Genomic DNA, 7,208 nt, shown 5'->3' with positions numbered 1-7,208 from the left:
ACTTTTCTGTGACGAAGTTTTACGCACATACATTAAAGTCCCGTTTTCTCAGCGCGACTCATTTACATTAAGATAATTAAGAATTTATAGAATAACGTACCAAAAGCGATGAATAAACTTGTCTCAAACGAGGCTAGTCATTAAATAATGTTATCAAGGACACTGTCCAATATTAATTTATCAGGTTCAATATTGTGAGAGATATCTCATTATTCGAGCTAGTACCTGTCAATTAGTAAGGTTAAATATAATTATGAGGTTAAATATAAATATTCGTGTGATCAGGAGATAAAACGAGCGACAACATAATGTTTACCATTTATTCGCGCCAATAAGTTGCTTTATTCTTACACTATGAATTGCATTTTTTTGTATACCGGATAAGCGTTACAATTATTGTATTGTCACGACCCCCCATGGCTCGCCAATGTTTGATGAGACTATCAGTCGATCATCTGTTTTAAGTTGTACTAAGGGATATGTATACAATAGCAGACTATTTTGCAAAAATCTATAGTGGGAATCCTAATTAAAAAATACTTATAATAGCAAATATTTAGAGGATAATACACGGCTGAGTCGGGCCGGGCAGTGAAAACGGCCTGCAGGGAGCATAACGGCCCGAGGGCCGTTTGCGACCTGGGGCCGATTATCACTGCCCGGCCCGGCTCAGCCGTGTATTAACGTCTCTAATATATATCTTACTTTTATACTAAATTATAGATGGGCACAGGTTTTAAGTCATAAAATCATTCTATTTTGGTCGTTCACTAAAATTTATGAAGAACCAGGTATGAAACGTACTATATGCATATTGCTGAAAGATTGTGGAACACTGGACGTGACCTGTTTCACCGAAAACACACATGTCCCCATGCAGTTGCCGACAAAATGCAACTGGATTCGTTAAAAGACAGTAAAAGCAACGTGATTACACAACTAACCGATCTCCTGCTCTGCTAATAACTTTAATATTCAATAAAATTTGACTTTCTCGCTATATGTCACTCGGTGTTTCATCTACACATATACACCATTTTAATTTTGTAACGCGTCAACTGGTTGGTTGTTCTTATTGGCCAATGATATAGCGTTTTAGAACCGAGCATTCAATCGACAAAAATATGACAGCAAAACACAGACGTGTAGCGAGAAAGTCGAATTTATTATGATTATTATTTTGATTATGCGTATATACCGATTTTGTGCAATCGTTGTGGATTGTTATTTTCATAACTATTTCAAGCAATTTAAAGTGAAAGTTATGAGTCTGATCTAATTCAAAATTCCTGTGGGTATCTTCCGCAATCGACAATCATGTATCTTTTGTTTCCATCGAATAAACACAGTATATTAAGGTTCATGGGAGGAATAAAATTCATTAAAACTTTGCTTTGGTTTTTGTTCATTCAATGTGGTACAATATGGTCAAAATATATATCATTTTAAAGGTATAGACGGATAGAATAACATAAACCCATTTTTGAAATTCAATTTTTTATTTGCTTTATTCATATTTTTGTTTCAAACCAATACATTTTTACACTAATTTACAAAATCTCAATCTGAAGTTAGGAAGGATATGCACGACCGTAAGTTGAATAAATACAAAGCTATATACATGTACAAGGTTAAGTTAGCAACATTTCACAGAAAATTATTGTCGGATAACAACAAATGAGTTATTATTCAACTGCATTTTTTGTATAATTTTCCTAAACAAAGTTCTTAAAATAGCTAAACTGAACTTCTTTTTAAAAATCCAGGTATGGTGGATAATAAGAGTCACCATTCTATTTCAAGGGCTTAATAATTTTGCTATAACCAAATGGAAAATTTCATGTCAAATTAAAAGTAATTGCAGACGACATCTAAATTATAAATAAATATATATAGAAATAGGTTTGGCTGGGTAGAAATCATTGTGATAAAAGGAGATATTGCTCATCAATAACAAGATTTTATGAGTTTTTTGCAGACGACTCTAGAAAGCATAGTTTTACATAGAAATACACAGCTAGGTATTATGTTTTTTTTTTCTCTCTTCCTTCCTGAACAACTACTGTCCTTGTACCGTTTTGAATAATGTGTTCCTTTTGGCAAACCGACTTTTTTTTACATTTGTATATCGATTCCTTCTACCATTTTGAAAGCGTGGCACTCGCTGTGCTCCGTAGAAAAACGTGCATTACAAATCGGTCAAAATACGTGAAGTAGTAAGAAAACGTGCTATGTGTATACACATACCTGAAAAAACACATCATTTTTTGACAGTTGGGTCGCGAGTAGAAAAACAACTGTTAACATTAATCAGGAAGAGATCGCGCTTAATAGCAGAAATGATCAGACAGAGATATAATCACTTACCCCATTTCAAATATTTTCCAGCTGAAAATTTCCCCCCACACGTCTTTTTTTAGTGTATTTGGATTGTTCTTCTGGAGCCGAAGTGCATCTCACACAATATCCATCCGACTTCCGTTGTTTTCACTTTCGGTTTTAAAAACTCCGTTTAAAAGAATTATTTTTACATTTAGGTTGTTGAAGCGAATTATTATTATATATTATCAATAAAATAGTATACCGTGATGAATCGAACGGAGTTTCGTATCGATCTTTCTGTCAGTCTGTAAGCGTACTATTTTGTGCGCAATAATACAAGTGCATGTGATTCGACAACAATTGTAAACATTGGTGAAATGCATCTTAGAAAGTTATTTTTTGGAGTGTCAATGAGGTCTGATCATGCAGTTTGCACACATCAACGAAAAGAATACAATTCAATGCATTTGTCATCGTCAACCGTTTAGAATGTCAATTAGGCGATGAGTGAGTTTTTAGCATGTTTCTTTCGATTTTATTAATTTAAAAATGGCTGCCCCCATCGTCATGATATGACATGTGTTCGAGTTTGGATATTTCTAGATATGTTAACTTTTTTTACTATTTAAGCGTAACTTGCCCTCATCAATGTCGATATTATTAACTTGTTATATAATTTTCGGCCGAAATACGTTGAATAAAAATCATTCAGATTTTTTAAAATAATGTATATTTTTGTGTTAAAATCGCTTTGTATTTTGATTATGTCGATGGTATGAGACGTTGCTGCATAAAATTGGTAGCAGTTTGAAGGAAAACCATCCTTTTAAGCAAATATATATACACTTTCAATGTGGAACTCTTCGTTTAGTCAAATTTGAGTTCAATGCTAGGGGTCCCACATTTTTCAAAGTGAAGCCTCTACATGAACCTTAACGAAAGAAGTTAATAAGGAACGAACCCCACGATGTTGCTCAAGTATAATTGTATTGACTAATGTACAGTGGTGATATTTTATTTGAAAACGATGTAGATCTATACACAATATAAACAAGATGTGTTTGTGAAACACTATATAACCCCATTATTTGACCTTGGAGGATGACCTTGACCTTTCACCACTCAAAATGTGCAGCTCCATGAGATACACATGCATGCAAATATTAAGTTGCTATCTTCAATATTGCAAAAGTTATGGCTAATTTTAAAGTTTGACGCAAACCAACAAACAGACAGGGCACAAACACTTTGCCCTTCAGTATAGACTGGGGGACATAAAAAACAACAAATTCTCTCTAGCACATTTGATTTCGTATGGGTAGAAAAAAAAATAACTATGAAAACCTGCCACATGTAAAACTATTACTAAATGGCCGCACTTATAATTTAAGGAAGCGTGATTAACAAGTTATAATATTTCACCATCCCAGTCAAATATATGTAAAGCAGCAAATTATAACATCTTGTTTAGCCATTATAATTTTGCCGAATGCAAGCATTGAAAGCAATGACATATATTATAAATAATAAACTTATAAGTATATTTATTATATCTCAAGCAATTACATATATTACAAATAATAAAAATATAATAATATTAATTATATCGCAAGCAATTACATATATTACAAATAAATAAACAATAATTATAGTAAATATATACCAAGCAATTACATATATTACAAATAATTAAACTATAATTATATTAATTTTATCGGAAGCAATGACATGTATTACATATAATTTAACAATACATGTAATAATTTTCATGATATCGCCAGAAATTACATATATTACAAATGTTAATCAATACTCTCTGTATTGCACCTTCAGAGGGAGGAACTTATTAAAACTTCATACAAAGGTTAAACAATAATTATTTTAGTTATACCCACAGCAATTACATATTATATATATTTTTCTACAGAAGACGAACAGTACACGTACACTTCAACACCGTTATTTCGAAGTCGTCGGGACCGTTAAAAAAACTTCGCATTAACGATAATTCGAAATAAACATTTGACAGACGACTTCTTTGATTCTGTAATAATTCTGTGGAATTCGCATTGTTCGGTTGCACGCTACTATTAATAATTGTTTACTTTTTTGTCAGATTGCAATAGATTTCTACTTGTAACAAACGAAGGAATAAAACGATTCTTGTTCTTCTTTTTATGCTTTCTTTAAGTACAGAACATATTAAATATAATGAATATGCACTAATTATCAGAACATATAAAATACAACGAATAGCACAAATTACCAGACCATATAAAATATAACGAATAGCACAAATTGTCATACATGACGTAAATACAGATGAATACATTTTCGGAAATGGATTAACATTTTTTGTAAATAAGACGCGATGTCTCTCTGAACAGCATTAAACTGGACGCGTGTAACATATTTCTTATATTTGTCAAGGAGATGGAAGAACTCACTTCCGCCCGTGTTTTACTCGCAGAAGGTAGAGTTTATATAAGATGTATTTACTTGGACAACATTTACTAAGACATAACTTGACACGTTTATTTGTTACTAAAGAATGCAAAGTACATAAATAGTAATTATCGGCTTTTGACGACATTATAAAATTAACACGATACGCGCAGACGACAAAGGTGTAATTATCAGCTTTTGACGCACCACGCCCAGACGACAAAGGTGTGAAATTATTCTCAGCGTTTTGCAGCTTTGACTTCGGATTAAAGATGGATGATTAGGTGCGAATTATAGTGTTGGGACCGACAGAATCACTTCGAATTAACGATTTTTCCGGTTTAACGAAGTTCGGATTAACAATGAAATTTTACATTAAAAAAGAAGAACCAAAATCGGGACCGGAAAAATACTTCGAAATAACGGTGACTTCGGATTATCGGTGTTCGAAATAACGGTGTTGAAGTGTAAATGTATACAAGTATAAGTCGAATGCCCATATTGGTTATGTGTTCTTTTTTATGTTGTTGCTTTTATAAAAAGACTCGAAACGACAAACAAGAAGTCATGTATAAACGAACTTTTCAACTAAACAAATGTTTCAATAAGAAAGCAGAACATGCTGCCTGCTGACGACGACATTAAATGTGTATACTATCAGGTGGCAACTGTTCGTTCCGTGAACACCCATTCATGTCATTGTCATGTGTCGTGCGGAAAGAAATTTCGAACACCTCAAGGCGCATGCGTTCTGTGTGCGCTTGTAAATACGGAAACACTTTTGCGGCCATCTTTAGAAGTTCCAGACGACATTCCCTGTACCAGAGAACATACACGCAGGTGTCCACAAGTCCGTTAAACAGCATCGCTATGTCCGTGCTCAGGCGTCTGTAAGAGTTATTGGTTAACAAAAATGCTGTTATAAAATACACCGCCGCTGTTAGGATGTAATTTATACAACAAAAGATCAAGGCTGCCGTTGATTTATTTTTCAAAACACTTTCCTTTGAAGTTTCCAATTTCTTTTTCTGTTTGATTAGTATAACCAAGACTGTGACAAAATACGCGATCATTATTACAATACAAACGGAATATGTCATTATGATATAGCTCTTTGTAAACCCAATTAAACAGGTTTTTGTTTCAACTAACAGAAATTCACCAAACCAAAAATATCGTACGTAACACGATGCATTCACAGCAGCCCACGATCCAATGTAAAGAGCCCATACCAGCAGACAGATGCTCACGGTGATTCTGTATGTAATATGCCTCAAATAGAAGTTGGGCCATTGAAACAAGATTAGACGTTCTATACACATGAAGACCATTTGTATGAAGGAAAGAAAACTCCATCCCAATCCGAAAAATAAAACAAAAGCGTTAATTTCAGCATCGATGATCAGTTTCCGTATTGCAAACAGGAAGGTCGCCAAGAAGTCAAAGGCGAGAAGAGCCGTTGCTAGGAAACGCGCTGTCTTTGGCGTTCGACGAGTCCGATGAAAGGCAACTACAGAAACACCCGATACCAGTAACGTCAATGCAGCAATCACTATCCAGGTTATCTTTGTTTCTCTAGTCAATTTGTTGTCGGGGTTTTCTATCACAGACAGTTCGTAATCCGTATAATTTTCCATTGTCACCAATCTATATTTCACTTGCTCACTGTGTATGCTTTGTTTCTGTTGTTAATGAAACTGAGCCTTAAAAGCCTATCGATGTGCCTCCTTGGTAACCAAAGTAGTCAATGTTACTAAAAAAAACACGTAAGGTATAGATTGCGTGTGTCGTCAAGAAAACATCGGAAACCTTATATATCACGTCTGTTAATGTACTAACACGGAATGCGCGCATATAGCCATGATTCCGCGATAAAAATTAGCAGGATGATTTCGTTCATTTTTTATCATGTAATTTGAGTTTACACGCGCTGAAATCATCTGTTTGTCCGTAAACAAGCGCTGAAATCAACTGTCTTGTCCTAAATTGAGACCTCATGTTATAATCGCATGCATATTATAATCATGTTTCTACACTGCTGTAGCAGCAGACATTTTTGTATATAATAATTTCACACTGTTGCCACTATTACCTTTATACAAATATAAAACATATTTTATAGCGCTTTATTTAATGATAAACTAGTATTGAACTATAAACTTCAACGTGATCTTGATTACTTTAATATTATAAAAGGTGAACGTTTCGTAATACCCTTTTACCGGGATTTTTTTAATTATGCATTATAAACACTACCAGTTTTTTTTAACGATACTATAACTTTCTTTTGAAATACGATAGTCTATGTATAACTTCTATTACACTATTAACTCATTTATGCCTAGCGTCTAGAAAAAAGGCCTTGGCAAACAGCGTAGACCCAGAAGAGACGCCGCATGATGCGGCGTCTCATCAGGGTCTGCGCTGTTTGCTTTAAGGAA

Source organism: Dreissena polymorpha, chromosome 16, assembly GCF_020536995.1.
Source record: "Dreissena polymorpha isolate Duluth1 chromosome 16, UMN_Dpol_1.0, whole genome shotgun sequence".
Lineage (NCBI taxonomy): Eukaryota > Metazoa > Mollusca > Bivalvia > Myida > Dreissenidae > Dreissena > Dreissena polymorpha.
The sequence above is the reverse complement of the archived record's forward strand: the minus strand, read 5'-3'. Positions refer to the sequence as shown.